Source organism: Staurois parvus, unplaced genomic scaffold (genome assembly GCF_062004578.1).
Source record: "Staurois parvus isolate SC_StPar_1 unplaced genomic scaffold, SC_StPar_1.0 ptg000988l, whole genome shotgun sequence".
NCBI lineage: Eukaryota > Metazoa > Chordata > Amphibia > Anura > Ranidae > Staurois > Staurois parvus.
In genome coordinates this window covers 6,494,339-6,519,975 of record NW_028318784.1, presented here as the reverse complement: position 1 = coordinate 6,519,975, position 25,637 = coordinate 6,494,339, and the positions used below count along the sequence as shown (strand labels likewise).

General features: G+C 39.9%; 1 long non-coding RNA gene across 3 annotated transcripts in view; it reads left to right on the top strand.

Annotated features, from left to right (window-relative positions):
* The window catches only part of LOC149441411 (uncharacterized), a 648,839-nt gene that overhangs the window by 237,752 nt on the left and 385,450 nt on the right, over positions 1-25,637 (top strand). Inside the window, exon 3 of one of the 3 annotated variants that reach the window (XR_016307382.1) lies at positions 12,621-13,028. The exons of the other annotated variants lie outside the window; for them this stretch is intronic. This is a non-coding gene — a long non-coding RNA (uncharacterized LOC149441411). Of the gene's footprint in view, positions 1-12,620; positions 13,029-25,637 lie in introns of those variants that run through there. 3 annotated transcript variants of the gene reach the window in all.

The following is a 25,637-nucleotide window of genomic DNA, read 5'->3' as shown; positions in this document are numbered from 1 at the left end:
ATCAGAAGTACAGTAAATGCAATGCAAACACGGGTTGAGTAAACTTTTGTTATTGTGCAAATGGCTGGAATTATCCATTTCAGAAACCACTTAGGTGCTCAGAGCAAATTTATCATAAGTGCTATGAGATAAGCAGTCCTGGGAATTACTTAACAAGGGGACGTGGGCAGGCACACCAAATGGATGCATCTGGATAATTTTTCTATATTAGACTTTCTGAAGCAGATATAAGACAGTTGTGCACAATTATATGACATCAGCAACAATGTAGTGTGCACAAGAATGTAAAGGGGAGCTTAGAGACTACTTCACCTGGATGGAAATAAGCTGTGTAGGATATGGTATTTGCCATGGCATGCATAATTATAACATAGTTATAGACATAAGGTCATCATTTAAGGAAGAACTCTAGTGGAAAATCATGTTGTTGTATGAAAAAGCTGTAGAAATCTCCTAATGCCTGCAAGATACCCCCCAATTTCTAAGCAGCTGATGTGTAGTCCAGTGTTTGAGACCCTGAAACCATTTGTGTCTATGACTGCTACACCAAAATGTCTTACTATACAGCTTACATACCATAGGGAAGATAGGAATTGTTTCTTTTGAATCAAGGAGATTTTATTCCTGCCTAAAGGTTACACTATGACATACCAGGGGTTGATTTACTAAAGGCAAATAGTCTGTTCACTTTGCAAGGGAATATGTGCTTTAGCTTAGTGAATGTGGTGAGAATTTACTTTGCAGATATAAAAAATAAATAAAAACTGAATTTTTGTTTGTACATGATTGGATGATGGAAGTCAGAAGACATTGACCTCAATATTCTAAGAGAAAATTCTAATGCAAATTGTCTTGAAAAATAAACTGCCTTTTTTGCCTTTAGTAATTCAACCCCATGGACTTGGATTTTTAACCTCCCTGGCAGTATTCCCGAGTGTAGCTCGGGGTAAAGTTTCAGTACCACAAGCGGTAACCCTGAGCTACACTCTGGCTTACCATGCGGCGCTGCTCCGCGATCCCTCGATCACTTACCTTGTCCTTCGCTCCTGCGATGTCCCTCCTGCAGTGTCCCCTGCAATGTAATCCAGCGGATGCCGGCATCTGTCATCTGGGTTCCGTTCCCTGCGAGCGTCGGGATATACGGAGGACGAAACAGCGGGAAATTTGAAAATGACAAAAAGTGACATTCACTAAAATCACTAAAATCACATAGTAAAACATTACTGTATCAAACCATTTCACATACATTTTGTACCGAGTGCTTTGTCCTGTGCCCTGCCTGCCTTTTTACTGTTCTTTCTGCCTGGAAACTGAGAAATGTCCATGGCATCCAAAAAGCGTCCCTTTAGGTCAAAAGCGTTTTTAGACCAGCTAGAGAACAGCGATAGTAAATTAGAACTACTTGCAGAATTGAGTGATAATGATTTGTGGGGAAATTCATTATCAGACACTGAAAACGATTCTGCGACTTTGCTCAGTGATGTGCGAACTTGGCGCTGTATTTCAAATTTCAGTGTTTTTGGTTTGATTATATTATTGAATTAAATGTATTTTTATTATATTATTATTTTTTATGATTATTTATTAAATTATAATTTATGATTTCGTGTTTCAAGTTTTATCCTACCTGGGATGTTTACTAGACTCTTGTTCGGACAGATTTCAGTGAGTTATTCCTAAAAATTACAGGCCTACAATAAAAAAAATACATATTTCCATGCAAAAAAATTTACCGCTTTGAACACAGAAATATGGACATAATCAGACTGCTAGGGAGGTTAAGGAAATAATTTTTCTTAGGAGAATCGTTCTGTAGGAGGGAATCAAGCATGCACTTTTTATTTAATGTGGAGACCCCCACCTTTTTACATTTAAAGCTTAACTCCAAGCTGCCAATTCACTCCCCCCTGAAACCCCCCTCCCCCAACTTTTTTTTCTATATATTTTGCTTTATACTTACTTTTTCCAGATGCCTTCAGTCAGGCCACATGATATGCAGGGTGCTCTATTTTTCCAATAGTCTTTATTGAAAGTATTTCAAACATAGTACAATAATAGAGAAATGAGTATCAATACAACAGTACAGTCATAAATAGTGTCATAAACAAAGCTTTGGATCAAGCAAACTGCAGACAGAATGTGTATTTAGATCCACAGCAAAACAAGACAGAGCAAGAAAAGTATCTATTATCCAAAAATATAGAGGTCAAAGGCTAGAATTGCACTCCCCCCCCAAAAAAAAACTTTGTAATGTCAGGTTATCATGGCATCAAACATTATGTCTACAGTATATTTTCTATTTTAAAAGGAGGGAAAAATAAAGTATGGTATTGTAATACAAAACTTCGATTGCCAGAGAATGGGATACCATGTCTTCTTATATATGACCTAAGTGTATAATGGCCCAAGAACCTGCACCCAATACAACATTTGAGTAAATGTTAAAAATACAGAAAGGAGGAAGAGAAGAAAAAAAAGAAAGGGCAAGAGAAAGAAGGGATAGAGCGGAATTGCTCTGACCTAGCCATCCGACATCTAGGACATCACAAGTCACACAGGAGATTGAAGATATCTAATCAAGGGGTTCCAGACTTTTTCAAAACTAGTTTGTTTATCCTATAGGATACTTACCAATTTTGCATGGAGCATGAACCAAGATATTTTGTATTTGGCCAGTGTGAGATTGTCAATTGGGATTTCCACGCTTGTGCTATAGTTTTTTTAGTGCTTGTGCTATAGTTATTTTAACGGCCAAGAAAATAAAAAAGGCAAGGGTCCTAAGATGTCTGGAGATCTTTTCTGAGAGGTGGATAAATTATGCCATCTTAACATTTTAGGTTTATTACCCCAGTTACCAAGTAGAGAAGGTTGAATAGCCTGGTCCAAAATCCCTGGATCTTTGGACAGGACCATCAGACATGAAGCATGTTTCTCTCCTGCCAACACCCTTGAAAGCAGAGGGGAAAGGCATTGGGGTAAATTTTGCTTACCCTTGCCAACCCTCTTCATTTTAACTTATCAAGGATAGTAGCAGTCATCAGTGGTGCAGAGAGCAACGCTAATATTTACACTGTGATTGCAGGGCACTGTGTTGCTACCCCTCAGGAGATGGGTTCATAACATTCTCCACTCACAAGATGCCCTTGGTTTTACAGGTTGATTGAAGCCCAGAAGACTGAGATCTAGTAGTGGTAATAAAAATGAATGTGGGGGTACAGCACCAGAGAGAAAAAACGGCAGAACTGGAGTTTATTACTAGATTTCTGTATTATAAAAAAAGTAATATACCTATCTTTACTACACTTAAATAGTATAACCTAAACTATAGTTGACTTACACTTGTGCCAGTGATAAAGACCCAGGATTGTCCCTGATCATAAATAATTCACTAAAAGTGATATTTGGGGTTATTTTTCTTTGTAGAGGCTGGAGAAATAAACTACCTCCAAAAGTTTTCTTTTGTCTTTTGGAGACTCCAATAATAGGGTTTGTACACCTTACTTTTCGGATATTCTCAAAACTATTCCCTGCTCTCCCTGTTTATTTATTAATTTAGTTTATGAAATACATTTTTTCCAAAATGTGCAAAAAAGATTCCAATATGTGCATGGTAAGACATGTAATAACTAGAATACCACCACCTATAAACAAAATATAACTTCTGTTTTGGACTGAAGCTCTAAATGAAACTGAAACTTCTTGGGGTATATTTAGAAAGCAGTGATTCTGACATTCACCAAACTCTCATTGCATGTATTTTTTTTTAAATAAAAATGATTGATTCACCTCCAGTAAATGGTTAAGGTCACATCCACTGCTTTATAAATATGCCTCTTTATATCAAAACATATTTATTTATTTCTGTATTACAAATTGTACAATATAGTGATCATTATCTTGTTTTATCATAAGTTTAAAAGAAAGATTTTATTTTTAAGGAAAAAAAATCAAGCTAAGTTTGTACTTATAAATGAGCTATACAAGCTAGATTACCATTAATAATTGTGGCACACTATTGTCCAGCATGAGATTAGTTTGAAACGAGCTATGGTAGAATATACAAGCAGACATGAATCCTTGTCCCAGCATTTCCATGGGAAGATAACATTAATTGCAGTGGGTTCTGTTCTTCACTCTATGCATGACCTCTCATTGTCTTGACTGCTCCTCAGTTCACCCAATGTCAAGAAGCTGTGGGAAAGTCATTTAGCCACTCGCATCAGCTGGTCGAGGCATTGTCCTCCCATCTTATCATTCTCTCTGGTTGAAGGTGTCTGTGATGGCCAACTGCTAGGCAGGTGAGACTCATTACCATCATGTTCCCTTTGTGTTCCAGCAGATTTTGCAATCTGTTCCCCGGTGATCAGGTGTTGGGATGCTGTAGAAGACGGAAAGGGGTTCATTTGGGAGGGGTTACAAGGCTTAATTCCCACGAATACAGAAAGGGGGATGAGAAAGATAGAGCTAGGGGGATTCTCTGCATGACTTCCTCACTGATGTGATCATGTGCTTTCAGCCTCAGATTTTATTAACAATTCATATGGAAATCGAGGGCACCAGAGGAGCAGATTCTCACATAAACTTGATCTATTCATGAATGCAGTTCTCTGTTTGCCCTGACCCTGCATGGCTTAAGATACGCTTGCAAGCCAGTGTGCTTGACACACACAAAAAAAAAGTAAAATGAAAAGCAAGCACATTCCAGCAGTGTACACAAAGGCAACGGAGCAGAGTTTCAGGCCTCTCCTGAAGTCTCAGTCTTATCTGTTTCCTACCAAGACCTCTTTTACAAAGTTTTCTTCTTCTAGGAACCTACAACTTTTACAGGGGGTTGTCTCACACATTCTGTATATTACACTTCCAGTTTACTGCATTGTATGCTGGCACTTATTCATTGACTAAAATTAATCCACCAGTTTAACAGTAAGATTTGTTTAAATATACATATAAATACATTGATAAATAGTGGTTTCCTACATGAGGCCCCTGGCTGGTCTTTCTAAGCAAAGACACCTGGGAAACATGCTGCAAGAGTACCAAAGAGTAGTCTAAAGTAGTCAGCTCTGCTACAGAGGGTGCAGGAACCTGTAATGACCATGAATGGTGCTGCCTATTCATAGGTATTGCAGCTCCCTCTCATAAGCATAGAAAATTATTTTTTTCACATCCTGTGATCAGTTAGAAATTATCTGTGTAGTAGACACTTAAAATGATCCTTTAAGTTTCTTTTCAAGTCTGCATGATATTTTCCTGCCATGTCACAGTGTACAGCAGAATAATAATATTTCAATAAAAAGTAATCAATGAGTGCCACACTAAAGCCGCCAATAATTGGTATGAATCTAAGCCGGTTCAGCATGAACTGGCCAAGATTCGATCCATCTATGGGCAGACTGATTGTACCCAAGTCGATCCATCGATCAACTTGGGTACAACCAGCATGTTGGATTTTTACATGTGATTATAGCAGTAATCATTGTGTTCTCACGGTAGGGATGACTCCCTGTGCCCCCCCCCCACCCTGATGACCCTGTGCCAGGAGAACACAATAGCATCTTGGAAGAGATTCCCCCATTAACACTGACTGTGTTGATGGGGAAATCAAATCACTTATAGCAGGCTTAAGAGGTGCAGTCTGGGAGAATTATCTTCAGTGTCAGGACCCAAATCAGGATGTCTGCTCTACAGGCACCAAAATTGATTTTAGCCCAGAATTTAGATGCTGATCCTGAATGATGTGTCAACAAAGTTGGTTCCAGGAAGAGCAAAACATGAAAACATTGCCAGGGGGAGTACTCTTTTTGAGAGGTAATACATATTTGCAAGTGTTACACTAGCACATTGTTGTATTCAAGTAACTTGTAAAAACATATTTCACATTATATCCACTTTAATCATGCCATGTTGGCTGAGAAGTCACCTGCACCTACCTCCTGAGATACTGTTCATCAGCAAGTTTCTACTGCCATTTGAGTTTGCCTATAGAAGCCTTGTTGGTCACATAATTTTGGTTGACAAATCAACAATCAGACAGCATTCATGCTACAAAAACTATTAGACTTCACTATTTACTTGACCCCTGCCATGAACCGCAAAAGAGCACTTATTGTAAAAACAACCATTCTTTAACAACTATGTATAGGCTGAGTGTAGCTCTAGGAGAATTTGACTTCTTCACTTCAGCTTATGAGGTCCTTACTCTTTGAATTTTCCTTTCAGTGATTTAGAGCTTAAAGTATCATTTCCCTATTGACTCTCTAGTTGCCCTACAAAGCTTTACTCAGTATGGGGTTGTCCTGTGTTTTAGCTGGGTATGTAAATACTGGTTTACTGGTGAATACATACACAAGAAGGAGACACAATAGACCTGCCACTACAATCAATCCATTGCCATCTTGTTGGCTAAATTGACTCTCTCTGATAACTAACCTCAGTACACTAAACCAGGGAGATTTTTTGGCCAATATGGTGCTTGTTAAACTTTTGTTGGTGATCTGTTTTGTATGGGTCTTGAATAATTAACAATTAGTTTAGTGGGAAAAAAAAGGTAGCATTTGTTTGTAAATACTTCTTACATGCTGGAACATTTCCGTGATTTGAGCCCAACATAATCTTTAGTACATCTGTAGAAACAGTTCTTTTCAAATTGACAAAAAATAAAACTTTCTGTTTGTCCTTGATGACCATATTAATTATAATTTGAAACAAAGCATAGCTGGTTGATGATTGTTGAGTACTAAAATATCTTTCTTTTATGATTGCACACGGGATGTGAATTGCAGAATGGAACCTCTCTTTTATGCTGTAAGATACTGTACATTCAAATTCAACTGAAAAATTGCAGACCAACTTTAAGTGGATCTAGCATTAGATATATTGTTCATCTCTGTACATCCCAAGTTCCAGGTACCTTTCACACAGATCAGTGTTCTCTCCTACAATGCATTCATCTCCTTTTCTTCCAGGAAAGACAGCATAATCTTTGTTTAGGCATCATTCTGGGTCTCTATCTACTTTCTAGCCTGAGATTCTGGCACAGTCGACACAGTCGTGCAAATCCTTGTGCCTGTAAAATGTCTGATTCAGCTCATTCCCTGCTGCAGTCTCTCACCTCGTGACATGCACAAGCTGCAGTCTGATACCTCGGGGAGGGAGAGACTGAGGAAAAGCTTCTACCTAACTGCAGCAGACTGATTACATCATCTTAGCCTTGTAAACTCCACTGATCTGAAGTTAAAGGCATGTTTTTTTAATAAAAAAGGTACAACTCTAAAAAGAAAATCATTTTTTTTACTTATTACACATACTTATATAGCACCATCAATTTACACAGCACTTTACATATATTGTACATTCATATCAGTGCCTCAAGGAGCTTACAATCTAAGGTCCCTAACTCATATTCACTCTTACACATACTAGGGCCAGTTTAGACAGGAGCCAGTGAACCTACCAGCATGACTTTGGAGTGTCAGAGGAAACCAGAGTACCTAGAGGAAACCCATGCAGGCACAGGGAGAACATGCAATATCCATACAGGTAGTGCCATGGTTGGGATTCAAACTGGTGATCCTTGTGCTGCTAGGTGGAAGTGCTAACCACTTAGCCACTGTGTTGTTGCTGTATGTTGTGACATGGTCCATATTAATGTCTGCTGGTCCCTAGGTTAAGTATCAACCTAGGTCCCTGGTTTAAATCCTAATTATACTAGACTGCCAATCTGTAGAAAAAAAAAAATACAAACACACACACACACATATATATATATATATATATATCTCAGTTAATTGATGAATAAATAGTGCCCGTATACTAAGTCTAGAGGAGCGCATCTCAACCTTAACAATATCTATTCAGTGATGTATCCATTCATTATGCAACCTCTCCTATCTGCATCTTTCTTTCCAAAATCTAGACAAACACATATATGGCCTGCTTTGGGACACAGTGGTCCACCCACATCTAAGTCGGGTCAGTTATTCCATTTATCACATGTATGGCTTGTCAAAGTCAACCTTCAAATCCTCCTTCCTTTTCAATCCAAAAACATTGGCACTAGTATCATGTGATAGTTTAGCTGTTAATTTGTTAATGAGTATTGGTGTGTCATGTTCAAGGGTTTAAGGGACAGTTTTTCAAGAGTGATAAAGTCATGGTTTATAATAACCTTTTCCACGGGAAATAGATTCATTTTCACTTGAAAAAACTGCAAAATGGTTGCATCCAAAATTGCTACACTAATTTTCACAATCTACAACCAATGGGATGCCTTCATTTGTTCACACTGTGAAAAAGGGGAAAACCCCTTTAATAATATTTTGCAAGTTCTTTTTTATTGTACAAGCGGTTATACTATTTCCATGAGAGCATAACCATCCATAACCTAATCTGGTGAGGGGGATGATGGTTTAGCCCCAGGCGCCAGCCAACGTCACGGACAATTATCTCAGAAAAGACCCACTTTAATATGACTTTATGAGATTTTTGAAAAATGTCCTGTAAAAATCGTTACATCAATAGATTGCTGACAGATGTTAGAAGCTTGCAATAGGAAAAAATATGCCTGCTGTAGATTATTATGATTTTATTTTCAGCAGTGAATTGACATCTGTCCGCATCCGTATGTGTGCTAGACTCATTGTGAAGGGTTTTTCATTACATTGACATCACACAGACACAAAAGGCCTGGTAAGCCATTGAAAGCCTGCTAAGATTACAGCCATTCAAATGCTGGCGCTCTATTAGCGTCTCAAAGGTTATACTACTTCTGCTTAATTGTTACACTTAAGTTAATTGAGACTAATTGGTGACAAATTATTTTATTGCCATTGTTGAGATAATGGCATTATCTCCACATTATCAGCTCCTTGTCCTAATGAGCCAGAGCCTTGGACCTCCTTTCTCCTGTCAAATTTCAATGGCTTCAAATGACTTTCTCCAACTGAATTAATCCTGACTCATTAGCCTTTATTGGGGTGTTTACTTTAAGCATTGTTTAACGTTATGTTTGTAGATTTTACTTCATCAACTATTAAGGACCGCTTAACCTAGAAGTGGCTGTTTTAGTGACCTAAAAAATATGAAAAGTATACACAGCTACATTTCAAATCTGCTTTAAAGGAAAACCACTCCAAAATGCTATTTGCAGCAAAAGTGACCATATAAAAACTTAAGAAACTTAAAAAACGTGGAAACTTAAGAAACAATATTTCTTTCTGGGAAAAAAACATACTGTAGTACGATCCCCATGGCTTGTAAAGTTGCACTATGTACATATGGAAAAAATATAGCTTTACTCTGAGATGATATTAAATATGATATTAAACCAGTTATATTGTACATGTTTCTTAAAAAAAATGTTAAATGTATTTTTAAAGTTGAGCTACAACCAACTGTGAATATCTTCCCCTTTCTGACTTAAAAATAAACTGTAGCTTGTTTTTAAAAATAGATTTTCTAATTCACACTAGGGGCATATTTAAAGGTAGCGAACATGATTTTCACAATAGATTCAATTCAGATAAATCAATCACTGAAATTTAAAACATGTGCTCCAGGAAGAGTCTTCAGCAGTGAATGTTTGGGGAATGTCACATTCACTTCTTCATAAATATGCTCCTAAGCTCTACCTTATCCGCAGTCCAGCAGATCTTGTACTACCTCTATCAGTAGCCATGTCCCATTCTGATGATGTGACTCTGGCCTTGCACTACATTACAGTGCAGATGTCATGATGCCAACTAGAGGGGTGGCAGCAAGACTGGTCAGATACCGTCATGAAGAGTGGCTTCAGCCGACTGGTCTTCAAAACCAGAAGCTGCGAGGAGGAAGATCACAGGGTTGCAGATTAAGGTAAGTATTGATCTGTTAAAAACTTTGTTTTAAAAAATAAAATACAGATTACTTAGAAGCCAGTGAAAAGGGTGGAAGCAATTTTGATTTCTTTAAGTGGCCTTAAGAAGCCCATACATGATGTGATTTTTTTTTCTCTTCCACCATGGATGGCAGGAAAGAAAATTGCTTGATTCCCTTATCAACATAGTAAGTGATGATGGGGGAATTCCTCTTGCAGCGCTATTGTGTTCTGCCAGTGGGGAACCCTCCCGGCTAGCAGAATACAATGCTTACTTCTGGTGGCTATACAGTTGCAAGAAAAAGTATGTGAACCCCTTGGGATTATGTGGAGTTTTGCATGAATTGGGCATAAAATGTGCTCTGAACGTCATCTAAGTCACAACAATAGAAGAACACAGTCTGCTGAACATAATACTACACAAACATTAGATGTTGCCATGGTTTAATTGCACATAACATGTAAACATTCACAGTGCAGGGAGGAAAAAGTATGTGAGGCCCTAGCTTAATGACTTCTCCCAGAGCTAATTGGAGCCAGGAGTGAGCCAACCTTGACTCCAATCAGTGTGATGATATTGGATGTGTTGCTGACAGCTGTCCTGCCCTTAAAAAACACACAACTGTTTTGGGTTTACTGGTTTCAAGAAGCACTGTCTGATGTGAACCATGCCTCGCAGAAAAGAGCTCTCAGAAGATCTACGATCAAGAATTGTTGACTTCCATGAAGCTGGAAAGGGTTACAAAAGTATCTCCTTGAGCCTTGATGTTCATGAGTCCACGGTAAGACAGACTGTCTACAAATGGAGAAAGTTTAGCACTGTTGCTACTCTCCCTAGGCGTGGTCGTCCTGTAAAAATGACTGCAAGAGCACAGCGCAGAATGCTGCATGAGGTAAAGAAGAATCCCAGAGTGTCAGCTAAAGACCTACAGAAATCTCTGGCACATGCTAACATTTTTGTTGACACATCTACAATAAGGAAAACATTAAACAAGAATGGAGTACATGGGAGGACACCACGGAGGAAGCCATTGCTGTCCAAAAAGAATATTGCAGGACGTTTGAAGTTTGCAAAAGAGCACCTGGATGTTCCACAGCACTACTGGCAGAATATACTGTGGACAGATGACACCAAGATTGAGTTGTTTGGGAAGAACACACAACACTATGTGTGGAGAAAAAAAGGCACAGCGCACCAACATCAAAACCTCATCCCCACTGTGAAACATGGCGGAGGGAGCATCATGGTTTGGGGCTGCTTTGCTGCCTCAGGGCTGGACGGATTGTTGTCATTGATGGGAAAATGAATTCCAGAGTTCATCAAGACATTTTGCAGGAAAACGTACGACCATCTGTCCACCAACTGAAGCTCCGCAGAGGATGGGTGATGCAACAGGACAATGACCCAAAGCATACAAGTCATTCAACAAAACAATGGCTGCAACAGCACAGAATACACCTTCTGGAGTGGCCCAGTCAGAGTCCTGACCTCAACCCGATTGAAATGCTGTGGCATGACCTTAAGAGAGCGATTCACACCAGACATCCCAAGAATATTGCTACACTGAAACAGTTTTGTGAAGAGGAGTGGTCCAAAATGACTCCAGATCATTGTGCAGGTCTGATCTGCAACTACAGGAAACGTTTGGTTGAGGTTATTGCTGCCAAAGGAGGGTCAACCAGTTATTAAGTCCAAAGGTTCACATACTTTTTCCTCCCTGCACTGTGAATGTTTACATGTTATGTGCAATTAAACCATGGCAACAGCTAATGTTTGTGTAGTATTATGTTCAGCAGACTGTGTTCTTCTATTGTTGTGACTTAGATGACGTTCAGAGCACATTTTATGCCCAATTCATGCAAAACTCCACGGAATCCCAAGGGGTTCACATACTTTTTCTTGCAACTGTAGTATTATCCAATTATGCTCTGTTCTATTGCATAGTGCTCACAAGCTGAAGTCGTTACGTCAAAATCAAATGCCACAGAGGGCTGCATTGAGTGGAATTCTTTTTCAAGAGGGTTGCACCTATTTGAAAATAAAAAAAATATTGTTGCTATTATATTGTTACATTATAGGAAATATGGCAATTTACGACATGTATTTTAGAGATGTTAAAGTGGTATTTATGTTTTAACTACAGGTATGCCTACAGGTGAGCTTATAATAAGGCTTACCTGCAGGTACTGTAAATATCTCCTAAACGCGGACTGTTTGGGTGATATTTACTTGTGCAGCTGCCGGTGATGTCACTTGTGCAAGCACTCTGAAGGAAATGCACAAGTATGGCATTCCGTCAGTGCATGCACCAGTGACATCACTGGTGGCTGCACAAGTAAATATCTCCTTAACAGTCCGCGTTTAGGAGATATTTACAGTACAATGACTCCTGTGAGCATGCGAGAGAGTGATGTCATCGTGGCTTGGTCATTCAATGGACCAGAGCCTGCAAACCTGGAAAGAAGACTGGGTGAAGATGGAAACCCTGTCAGCAGTGACAGCGCGCTGCTGGAGCGCTTCGTTTTGCGATGCATACTAGCACATTATAACAATGCTTTTCAGGGGAAAAGTTTTTTTTTTGTTTCAAGTTTTCTACCACTTTAAGAAAAAGGTCTATTCATCTGCAACATGAAGTGTAATGTAATGAAGTGTAAATTGTATCAATTTGTATCAATGTGGATGACAGCAATTTGGCATGCCAGGTCTAAAGAGACCCATAAATATGAGATGGCAATTTACCCAATGTGTTTCCTGTTTTATGTCTAGAGGGAACCCTCAACATTAGGACTAATATGCAGAGGTTCCATTCACCATGGGTTTGGAGACTCCATTTAAAAACTTGTGAACCACAAATTCCACCATATTGAAGTCAATGGGGGACATATGTTAATAAGCAATTGTGGACCCTTGTGGAGCTGCTGGGCAATCTATTTCAAAACAAATAGCAATGTGAACCAGAAAGTGATGTGGAAGACCTTTGCTACTGCAAAAGTAAAAACAAGCATACCATGGTTGGCTTCGAGTGCAACATGAAAAATGTGAAGATCCTATAAATAACTGGCTTGGGTGTTGCCTTAAAGCTGTATGTGGTTTTGCAAACCAAAACAATTTTTATGGAAGCTTTTTTGGCTGTGGAATGTGGGATTTTTTTTTAATACACCTGCACTTGCTGTAGCTATATTGGTTGTCAACTTTGTGTGTGATTTTACCTCCACTTTGTCCTGCCCACACCTCCTAATTCCATGCCCAGCCCCATTTCCTCTACGTTTAGGCCTATATGTCATTGTTTTTTTGTGGGTAATTGCCTAGCTTTTATTTAAACTATTAAGGGGTAAATGTGAGATACTTTAGTTGCACTGCACAGCAATGTGAGTAAATCTGTGAACACAGAGATGAGATGCAAGATAATGAAGCCTACCACTGCAATTCACAACATAGCAGTGTTAAGTCCAGATCTCCCTGTGCTCTCCCCATCCAGATTGTCAGCTCTCCTTATCATCTACTTAAAACTTCCAAAGTACACTAACAATTCTAAAGTGAAAATGTTGTGCTGGTCCTTTAAATCCCAAATACACAATTTCATCATAAATATTGTAACTTGATCATTCAAAAACTGACAAATAATATATAGGATAACACATAAAAACTACATCTATATGTGTTACACAAACGTGATTAAAACATGTACAACAAATAATAGGCCAAACAAATAATGGTCAAACAATAACCAAATGATGCCCAATAAATGGTTAAAAACGCTGTGATCTCTGCAGTGTTCTCACACCAACTCGCTCTTTTGCTCCTTACCGGAAAATTAGACCCCTGAAACCAGAAGATCTAACAGCTCTTAAATGGATCTGAATTAAAACCACAGGAACCAGTCTCCACCATATGAGGTCTCTCTACCACATTATACACCATTCCAGGAAGAATAAGAGAGAAACTCCATGGTGTAGTATCATAAAATACCCAATTTACTAGAGAAAAAAAGACACTCATAATGTTTTAAATGAGAAACAACATGTACAGTGGCTCCTGATATCCTGATATCGTCCAGGGGCTGGGGACTCCAGGGGCTTTCAGTTTTGTCATATACACTATATTGTCAAAAGTATTGGGACACCTGCCTTTACATGCGCATGAACTTTAATGGCATCCCAGTCTTAGTCCGTAGGTTTCAATATTGAGTTGGCCCACCCTTTGCAGCTATAACAGCTTCAACTCTTCTGGGAAGACTGTCCACAAAGTTTAGGAGTGTGTCTATGGGATTGTTTGACCATTCTTTTAGAAGCACATTTGTCAGGTCAGGCATTGGCGTCAGACGAGAAGGCCTGGCTCACAGTCTCCTCTCTAATTCATCCCAAAAGTGTTCTATTGGTTTGAGGTCAGGACTTTGCTTTGTGCACTGGTGTGCAGTCATGTTGGAACAGGAAGGGGCCATCCCCAAACTGTTCCCAGTAAGCTGGGAAAATAAAATTGGCCAAAATGTATTGGTATGCTGATGCCTTAAGAGTTCCCTTCATTGGAACTAAGGGGCCAAGCCCAACCCCTGAAAAACAACCCCACACCATAAACCCCCCTCCACCAAACTTTATACTTGGCACAGTGCAATCAGGCAAGTACTGTTCTCCTGGCAACCGGTAAACCCATCCATTAGCTTGCCAAACAGAGCAGCGTGATTCGTCACTCCAGAGAACACATCGCCACTGCTCTAGAGTCTAGTGGTGGTGTGCTTTACACCACTGCATCCGATGTTTTCATTGCACTTGGTGATGTAAGGCTTGGATGCAGCTGTTCAGCCATGGAAACCCATTCCATGAAGCTCTCTACGCACTGTTGTTGTGCTAATCTGAAGGCCACATGAAGTTTGGAGGTCTTTAGCTATTGACTCTGCAGACAGTTGGTGACTTCTGCGCACTATGCACATCACCATGCGCTGACCCCGTTCTGTCATTTTACATGGACCACCACTTTGTGGCTGAGTTGCTGTTGTCCTCAGTTGCTTCCACTTTGTTACAATACCACTAACAATTGACCGTGGAATATTTAGTAGCAAGGAAATTTCATGGATGGACTTATTGCACAGGTGGCAACTTATCACGGTACCACGCTTGAATTCACTGATCTCCTGAGAGAGACTCATTCTTTCACAAATGTTTATAGAAACAGTCTACTTGCCTAGGTGCTTGATTTTATACACCTGTGACCATGGAGGTGATTGGAACACCTAAATCCAGTGATTTGGAGGGGTGTCCTAATACTTCTGGCAATATAGTGTATCTTGGCAATAAGCGCAGAATTCTTACATTTTAAATTTTGATACACTTTCAAGTACTCTGAACTGCCCCTACGCATCTTTTATATTAAGGAGACTGACTTATCCAGTTTACTCATTATTGGCCCATCTAAGGGCCAATTCAAAGAACGCTTGTGCATTAGGGTTTTAAAAAAGTCAGGTAGAAAAACAGTGGAATTACTCATAAATTCACAGGTGCATGTGAATCCAACAGCTTTGCCACAAAGTCATGGTTTCCGGTGAATCCTTACCTCATCCATACTCATCTGTTGTCTAGGGCTCTGGTACCCAATCTATGGCCTAGAGCAACATGACCCTGAAACCTTGAAAAGCGCAAGGAGAAGAGTTATTGGATTTTGGCTCTGTGTTATGTTACCTGTGACATAGGGAAAGCCTACTAACATCTCCTCTCATTCTTTGCTGGGACATCTTCCAGTAAGGAGGTGAGAGACAAACACACTCTGTAGCACCATACATGCACAGTGCTATAGTACTTGCACTTCCAGAACTGCCGCACCATTTCATGGTACCAGAACTCAGGACAGCAAAGGAAATTCATCAATTTCACTGTGATCAAAAAACTGTATTTTTTCTCATCGTTTATAATGACTTTTTCTGTAGGTAACATCATGTATGGTGACATTAATATTTAAGGGGGCTGTAGGGAGAATAAATAGCATTATAGATTTGTAAATGGTCTGTAAGAGCAATACATGATAGTAGTCTCTGTTTGCAGACCCTGAATGTCCCCTGTAACATGCCCCTAAGCTCCAACCATGGATACAGCATGTCCATTGTCTCTGTTCATCTCCTGTACATGTTCATTGTCTCTAAAAGCTTTCATACTGAGTTTCATTTGCTACCATTTGGTGATGTTAGGGGCTACAGTTGAGGTCTCCAGTATCTAGTAGGTTGGCCACCGCTGGTGAACTAGTACAGCTGATCACAGAGATTATCAACCTGCCCCAGTTGCCACGGTTCCTTGTGAGATGGACAACACCAACAAAATCTGCTTCCTCTCTTCTCTATTTATACATAAAGGGACTTTATACTGAGCATAATTTATTTATGTATAGCATGGATATCTTTCTTCCATTTAAAATTTCTGGTGACCCAACTGTGAACATGCCTACAGAAGAGGAGTAAAGAGACCTCTTCAGATGTTCTGCTGTTTATTTCCAGCACAATAGAAGAAAGAAGTTCTGTTATAGCCCATAAAGTACATCTGTCATCAATAAAATATATGTACTGCCGGTACTGATCTGTCTGGATGGTAGCTGCTTGGCTTTACTGTACATACATTTGCTTCCAAACTTTATAACTTACTGGAAAAGTACAAAGTTCTAATTTGATTTTCTTCTCTAACTTTAATTTGGGGAATACTTGCTTTAGATTGCTGACTCCAGACACAGCCAAGCAACTAACATTTTCAGAAGGAGGCCAGCAATGGCATTTTCTGTCATACTTGTGGTGCCGTAAGCAAGAGCGAGTGAATCCTAAAATTGGCCGAAAAAAATGTTGCATGTTTTAAACAGAGAATACAGTTCACATACAGTATACTTATTTCAGCTGTGTATATACAGTCATGGCCGAAATTGTTGGCACCCTTGATATTTCTCCAGGAAATCATGTATTTCTCACGAAACATATTGCATTAACACATGTTTTGCTATACACATGTTTATTCCCTTTGTGTGTATTGGGACAAAACAAAAAAAGGGAGGAAAGAAAGCAAATTCGACATAATGTCACACAAACCTCCAAAAATGGGCTGGACAAAAGTATTGGCACCCTTTCACAACTGCGGATAAATAAGAATGTTACAAGCATGTGATGCTCCTGTAAACTCACCTGGGGCAAGTAACAGGTGTGGGCAATATAGAAATCACACCTGAAAGCAGATAAAAAGGAGAGACGTTCACTTAACCTTTGCATTGTGTGTCTGTCTGTGCCACACTAAGCATGGACAACAGAAAGAGGAGACGAGAACTGTCTGAGGACCTGAGAACCAAAATTGTGGCAAAATATCAACAATCTCAAGGTTACAAGTCCATCTCCAGAGAACTAGATTTGCCTTTGTCCACAGTGCGCAACATTATCAAGAAGTTTGCAACCCATGGCACTGTAGCTAATCTCCCTGGTCGTGGACGGATGAGGAAAATTGATGAAAGATTGCAACGCAGAATAGTCCGGATGGTGGATAAGCAGCCCCAAACATGTTCCAAAGACATTCAAGCTGTCCTGCAGGCTCAGGGAGCATCAGTGTCAGCGCGAACTATCCGTCGACATTTAAATGAAATGAAACGCTATGGCAGGAGACCCAGGAGGACCCCACTGCTGACACAGAGACATAAAAAAGCAAGACTACAGTTTGCCAAAATGTACTTGAGTAAGCCAAAAGCCTTCTGGGAAAACGTCTTGTGGACAGATGAGACCAAGATAGAGCTTTTCGGTAAAGCACATCATTCTACTGTTTACCGAAAACGGAATGAGGCCTACAAAGAACAAAACACAGTACCTACGGTAAAATATGGTGGAGGTTCAATGATGTTTTGGGGTTGTTTTGCTGCCTCTGGCACTGGGTGCCTTGACTGTGTGCAAGGCATCATGAAATCTGAGGATTACCAAAGGATTTTGGGTCGCACTGTAGGGCCCAGTGTCAGAAAGCTGGGTTTGCGTCCAAGATCCTGGGTCTTCCAGCAGGACAATGACCCCAAACATACGTCAAAAAGCACTCAGAAATGGATGGCAAAGAAGCGCTGGAGAGTTCTGAAGTGGCCAGCAATGAGCCCAGATCTAAATCCCATTGAACACCTGTGGAGAGATCTTAAAATTGCTGTTGGGAAAAGGTGTCCTTCCAATAAGAGAGACCTGGAGCTGTTTGCAAAGGAAGAGTGGTCCAAAATTCCGGGTGAGAGGTGTCAGAAGCTTATTGATGGTTATAGGAAGCGACTGATTTCAGTTATGTTTTCCAAAGGGTGTGCAACCAAATATTAAGTTAAGGGTGCCAATACTTTTGTCCAGCCCATTTTTGGGGTTTTGTGTGACATTATGTCATATTTGCTTTTCTGCCTCTGTTTTATATTTGTTCCAATACATACAAAGGGAATAAACATGTGTATAGCAAAACATGTGTTAATGCAATACCTTTTTTGTGTGAAATACTTGATTTTCAGGAAAAATATCAAGGGTGCCAACAATTTCGGCCATGACTGTAGGTGTTTGACGAGAGTTTAGCTTTACAATTTAAAACCAGTGGGTGACCACTGTTCAGCATTTTATATATTTATACAAAACATGAGTATTCTTTCCTGTGTTTTATCCTGGAAACCACATGAACGATGCAGCAAGTAGGACTTTTTCTAGTGCACCACTCATAACACACCCAAAACGTGTACTGTAGATATGAATGGAGACTTAAAATGCAAATATTAGAAAGTATTAACAACAACAGTACTGCAGTAAGGCATCCACAATAAAAACACCTTTTGTTATACTGCGTACTCCAACAGTGTATCCCACAGCCCCTGGAGTGGCTTTGCCAAAGGTTGGTAACCAGTTGTAATGATTATGGCTTATTTGGAAAACTCCTATACTCTAGGTATAGGCAATAAATGTATCCAAACCAAGAGGTACTTTAGAAAAGCTAATTTGCTTATTGAGAAATTAGCCCATATGAACAGTAGCAATTTTCCTAGATTCAGAACAAACAAAATTGGTAACAGATTACATATAGATAGCTAAGCAGCTAAATAGCTCTGCCAAGCAAACTAAATTGACCTGACTAAAATTCTTGGCTGATAAATATCCTATGTGTACGTACCTTAAAACCTATGTAATCCCAGAGACAGCATTTTAATACATTGCAGTTTACCAGTCCTTAGTTTTCTTTTTTTTTTTTAAGTCTTTTTCCTTTGATTTTCACCTGGTTATTCTAAAACTAACATATCTCCTGCCCGAGGTTGGCTATATTCACTTGCTAAAAATGATTGGTAAGCTGCAGTATATTGCATTTTTGTATTTGGGTATAATTATCCTTTACAAAATTGTTAGTAGTTGATAAATCCCACTGAAGCACATGTAGATCTACCCCCTTAGGGTTTGCTGTTGATTTGGATCCCCCTATAGTCCTGCACACCAGGAATTTAGCATTTTCCACACAAGCTTGCATCAAAGTCAGAAACCAAATCTTGAGCTCTTGTTTTCTTGTTTATTAAGGGGATTTTGAACTGGGATAGGGTAAGGGGGATATAGGATACCCAAGGGAACTGATACCTGAGGACAAACTTCCTGGAACTATTCACAAACTCCTCTTCTGTGTCATAGTCTCTGTTGGAGTGCTAGCCAGCAGCTCCAGTTGTACCAACCTAGACTAGATGATCTCCTCTTCACCCAGCAATCTGGAAACTCTTCCTGAGCAGGGGATCTGGCTCCTGTTCCTTTAAATGAGGGGAACAGACACTTGTAGGGGGCTAGTCTGGTTTCTCACCAGAGTGCTCCACTAGTGCACCACCCCTCCCAGGGGGTGTAGGTGTACTCACTCAGATTCTCGCCTGTACCACTTGCGGGTTGGTTGCTGCTACCAAACCTACCAGCTGGGCTGTTCAATCTCTGACATCTTGAAGTTGGTTGTTAGGCATAGAAGTCCTTAACAGTCGGTTAAGTCAAAGCCTGATCTATGGCCATCCTGTCTTATGTCTACAGCCAGCTCCTTAGTTAATCAATATGTCTTTAACAGTATTAACTAATATTAGTTATACTTTTGTGGTATCCAAACCATAAAATAATCAATACATCTCTTGATTGTACTTGATAATATACATTTATTCAACTTGTGAAGGTAATTTTATTCCTGGATTGTGAAGTGATTGATTCCTTGCTGTCACCGGAGCCTTTCTGGGAGGGTCTTGTATTATAACTGTGTCAGTCACTCCTTTTAGCACAGTGATAAGATTATCAATAATGCATTGCAGATCTCAAGGACTGAGAGGAAAGCAGAATCACTAGAGCTGCAAGATTATCTGAAGGACCTGCTCTCATTGAAAGCAGCTGCAGCTCTTCCAAAGTTATGAAGTATCTAGAGAAGAACATAAACTTGACCATCACTTTTATTACAAGCAGATAATGGGGCTGTTTTCTATACACTCACATCTGCAGTCACCTTGAGAGGCAGCCAGGTGGAGAAGCAGTAATGGTCCAGTCCAGACATCAGAGGATTTTCTTCCCTCTAATGAATAAGAGAAACAGATTTATTGTCTTACATGGGCACTGAACGAATTTACTGTTATGCTTATATCATTCACTCCCTATCACTTGTTATATTTAACGTGTATGTTCCAGATTATTAGTTTATGAACTGTCCTGCACATCTAGGGAACAGTGCCCTAAGCCAATTACATTTGGCAGCATTGAAATACTCAGCTGATTGCTCTATGTCTAAAGAACAGTCAAAAGTACAGTATGTTGGTTCCTGGAATAGAAAGTATATTGAAATCATAGTGGTTACATCATTTTCTTTCTTTCTTTTTTGCTATGAAACAGATAGACTAGCCATAGACAAGCAGATGTCTCAGCAAGAATAAAGGTCAGTAAGACATCTGCCTATGCTTAAATGACTGTGGTCTGTGTTATTAAGTGATGACACGTCATGATGGTAACAGTATCTATACTGGGTCAAATGCTGTAAATTACAAATATTTACAGCATTTCAATTATATATATATATATATATATATACATATGAGCCAATAATTATCCTCACTCTAAATGTTTTAGATTTACCAGAACAACAATAGAGAATGTACAGTAACATAATGTTTCAACATAGTCTCCTTACTTTACAGTGCACTTGTTTTTTTTTTGGGTTGTCCCTGTATTCGTGTATAAAAAAAATGCAAATACCAAATGCAATGATTGATACATCACCTCAGGAGCCTCAGGACAGTGGGAGGAGTGTGTGAAATGCTGGCCGCCAAGATCACAGAGATGGCGCGTCTGCCGGAGGTCATGTGTCCCAGAACCAGATGTGATGTCATACACCTGGCAAAAGACCACTTGAACAATGGCTGGTGAAGGCAAACTGGAAGCCTAGGCGAGCACTCAACCCAAGTCAAACCAAAGGGGAGAAGCTGGCCATCATGATAACATGTTTTGGGGACTTTCCCCTTCCTCAGATCATGGGGCTCCTGGGCTAAGCAACCTATTGTTGGGTCCAGGATTATGTGTCATTCTCCAGCTTCTGGGAATATATGTTTCTCCTCTCCACTGGCTTGGTGATGTATCAATCTGGGCACTCCTGCATGTCATGCTTTTTAACCCAACATTAAAGTGAATTTTGATTTTATCTGTTCCTGGGTTTGTGACCCTTTTGACTTCCACACGGTTGGGAGTGCTCCTTTATTTGTTGTTTTGTCCACAGCCATGTATGCAAAGCTTTTTGCACATGTTGGTCTGTTGGATTGTCTGACCATTTTTTGAACTCCTCAATCCATTCATATTCACTTTGTCATGGTAAAAAACTGTGCCCATATTGTGAAGTCTTTGATGGATTTCAGGTACACCTTCAGACCACAAAAAATGTATCACTTTATGATGTTCTTCTTTAGTACAAATGGAAAGTGGCACAGCCATCTTTACTGTGCAACAGTGGCAAAGAAAACTGAGTGATGAAGGTAACAAAATTCAGTAAAACAACAACAAATGTGTCGTCTCTTAACATGCATGTGCAGAAATCAGTACAGCCAACCTAAAATTACGACTTTACTCTTTTAGTTGTCAGCATCCCCCTTCACAGTTCAACACCTCACCACCAATACAACACTAAAGTCGTAGTTATTGTACTTTGACATCAGATATGAGACTAGAGGAAATATTGACTACTGAATCTCTCCTTGCATAGGCCCTTCTTTTGTCCTTGTCGGTGAATGGACAAGGAGCAACAAACTAATAACCTGTGCTCTACCCGCAATAATACCTAGATGAGAAAATTGGAGGAAAAATACGTCTTTCAGAGCAATCATCTGATAATCTGATCATTAGCACACAGCTTTCAAGAGCTGATCACAACAGTTTATGCAAAATTATCTGAAGGGACAAGCACAAAACATTTTCTCATATGATACCAGAACAAATGATTTCAATTAATACAATACAATACATTACACCACTTCCGAAGTTTTATTCTGTCTTTACGATAATTTTCTTAACTTTAGTAACTTCTTCATTTTTGATTTAGACTAGCATGCAAAAAAACAAAAAACAAGAAAATAACGATCATTCATGCAATATTCTCAGCCTGTGTACAGGCATTAGCATGCTTGCAAGTTACAGTGACAGCACTGTGCAAAACAACAGAGGCCTGACTAGCTCACACTACTTGATATCCTTTCTGCTCAGTCTTGTATAGGAGAATACAAGAAGCTTATTTGCCAAAAGTTCTGCTGTAAATGACTAATGAGAACAGATTTTATTTTTTACAGCTCAAAACCGATTGATTTCATAAAAGAGCAAAAAGGGCATTTGCCTAAGGTCAATAGACAAGGAGGTTCCATAGTAGACTTGCATGTGATAGACTCTAAGGTCACTTTCACACGGATGGTCCTATAAAATCCACATGTCATTTTTTCTGAATGGTAGCTCAGTGTTAAAGTGATTATAAAAGATAAGATATTTGATATTTAAAAAAAAATAACAAATATGATATACTTCCTTGTTCTGTGCAATGATATTGTACAAAGCAGCCCAGAACCTCCTCTTCTAGGGTCCTCCACTAGCGTTCTTGGCTCTTCTCTGTGTTCCTCCATAGGCAGCTTCCTATGGGGGCACAAGTGCGGGCCCTCTCCCAAGCTAGGCTGTGTGCATTCACAGACACACACAGCATGTCTCAGCCCCACCTCTACTCTATGCTTACAGGATTTGATTGACAGCAGCATGAACTTCGGATGCAGGGAGAGAGGAGAAACCTACTAGAGATGAGCACAGCACTGGTTTGAGTCAGGACTCAAAAGGTAAATATAGGGAGGGAGAATGAGGGGGTGATAGTGCTAATGGGACATTTTTTACCTTAATATAGGGAATGCATTAAGGTAAAATATGCCCTGGATTTAGAACCACTGTAATTTATGGGCAGGTAGATGTAACCTGACATGAGTCCCTTTACATTCAATTACATCAGAGTCTGTATGGGTCTAAAAAAAAAACACAGAAGGTTTACAGTGATGGATCAGTGGCAAAAGGATGTAAACGAATACGTGTCTATTTACATTCAGCTGCCCATAAACTTAACATGAGTCTGTTCAGCTGACGAAAGAAGGAGGACAAAACTGAATGAACATGGATGTCACAAAAGTGACATTTGTTCTGTTCTACATTAATTCTGCAAGAAATCTGTTCATGTGTAAGGAATTTAATAGCTGATGTTCTAAAAGTGTTCATATTTTGGTTATATCCTAAGTTCCTTGTATGTCTGCCAACTATAGACCTGGAAAGACAACTGATCCATCATTTTAAAGCTATGTCTATTCTAAAAACCAGCCATAAGCAGGTAGTCTGTGCCTATTGGGCCTGGATCAAATCAAATTTTTAACTTTGACTTAAATTAAACCTAGAAGCAAAAATTTATTATATTACAGCTTACCAATTCTTAGATGTGATGGCTGCATTCATTTTCTTTTTTTAGGCTTTATTTCTTGTATTTTCACCTGGTAATCAAGCCAGTAAGTCTGTTGTTTTTCAACAGAACAAGCTCTCCTGGAAATGTAGCAGTTAGGAATGTTGAGCCAAACCATTTACCACTGACAAGGGTGTTGACAATGATAGGCTTTTATAAATTTATGTAAAACCTTTATCCCAGAAGAAAAAAAAACTGTTGCTGTAACTGCTTGTGTAACTTCAGTGTGAGCTGGAGTTTGGCTTCAGTTTGTAAGTGTAACTAAATCTGCTAGTCCATCTAACACTCCCCTCCCCCAAGACTGACAATGCTGCTGTCCAAAGGTATCCCTATGCTCCTTCATTCAGAGTAGGGGCCTGCTAATACAGGACGTGTGTTACTGACCAGATCACCAGGTGGAAACAGAGGGAAAAACCTAAAAAAAGAAAACTAATGCAGACAACACATCTAAGGGTTGATAAGATGCAATATATTATATTTTTGGTTCAGGGTTTTTAACCGCCTCCTGCCCGCCATGGATGGATGGGCGGCGGTTCTCTCATTCTGGTAGGATGTCATAGGATATCCTCTCACTCTGACTGTGCAAGCGCGCCCCCGAGGGTGCGTGGTGAGCAGTGGTGCACTGTGGCCCTGGGACACAGCGGATCACCGATCTGAGTAAAGAGCCGATGACAGCGGCTCTGTAATGTGATCAGCTGTGTCCAATCACAGCTGATCACATGTAAACAAGGAAATGCCGGTAATCGGCATTCCTCAGAGGGAACATCTACACTGATCATCAGGGCACTGATGATCAGTGTAGCCCCATCAGTGTTACCAGTCAGTGCCCATCAATGCCACCTGTAAGTGCCCATCAATGCCACATACCAGTGCACATCAATGCCACATATCAGTGCCCACCAGAGCTGCCTTTCAGTGCCAGTCAGTGTCGCCTATCAGTGCCACCTATCAGTGCCAGTTAGTGCTGTCTATCAGTGCCTGTCAGTGCAACCTAACAGTACCCATCAGTGCCGCCTATCAGTGCTGCCTGTCAGTGCCATATATGAGTGCTGCCTTTCAGTGCCCATCAGTGATACCTAACAGTTCCAATCAGTGCCGCCTATCAGTGCCAGTCAGTGCTGCCTATCAGTGCCCATCATTGCCACCTATCAGTGCCATATATGAGTGTTGCCTTTCAGTGCCCATCAGTGATGCCTGTCAATGCCCACCAGTGATGCCTGTCAATGAACATCAGTGTCACCTACGAATGCCTCCTCATCAGTGCTGCCTATCAGTGCAGCCTATCAGTGCCCATCACTTTTTTTTTAAAAATTTTCAGTCTTTTTTAGCAAAAAATAAAAAACCCAGTGGTGATTAAATACCACCAAAAGAAAGCTCTATCTATCTAAAATAAATGATAAAAATTTTGTTTGGGTTGCATGACCACGTAGTTGTCATTCAAGTGCATCAAGTGAAAATTGGCCTGGGTAGGAAGGGGGTAAAAATGCCCAGTAGGCAAGTGGTTAAAACCACTTTAAAGTGTTACTAATCCAAGCATAATAAAATCAGTCTGTATATGCAGTAAAGCATGCTGGTAATACTCACTGTGGAATCTAAGGGGTTAATCCTACACAAGCTGTTTGATCCTGTCTTCTCTGATCATCCCCTTCTTCCACAGTCCCCAATCCATCTGCTGATAGTACAGAGCCCTAGGAGACATTCTGTGCATTCTTAGTTTGGCATGTATTACTAGAGAGTTTTTTCTGGGAGGGTGCATGTGATTGACATAGGGCCGGCACAGGGGATCAGTACTGTCCAGACAGAGGGTCAGGGGTCATGC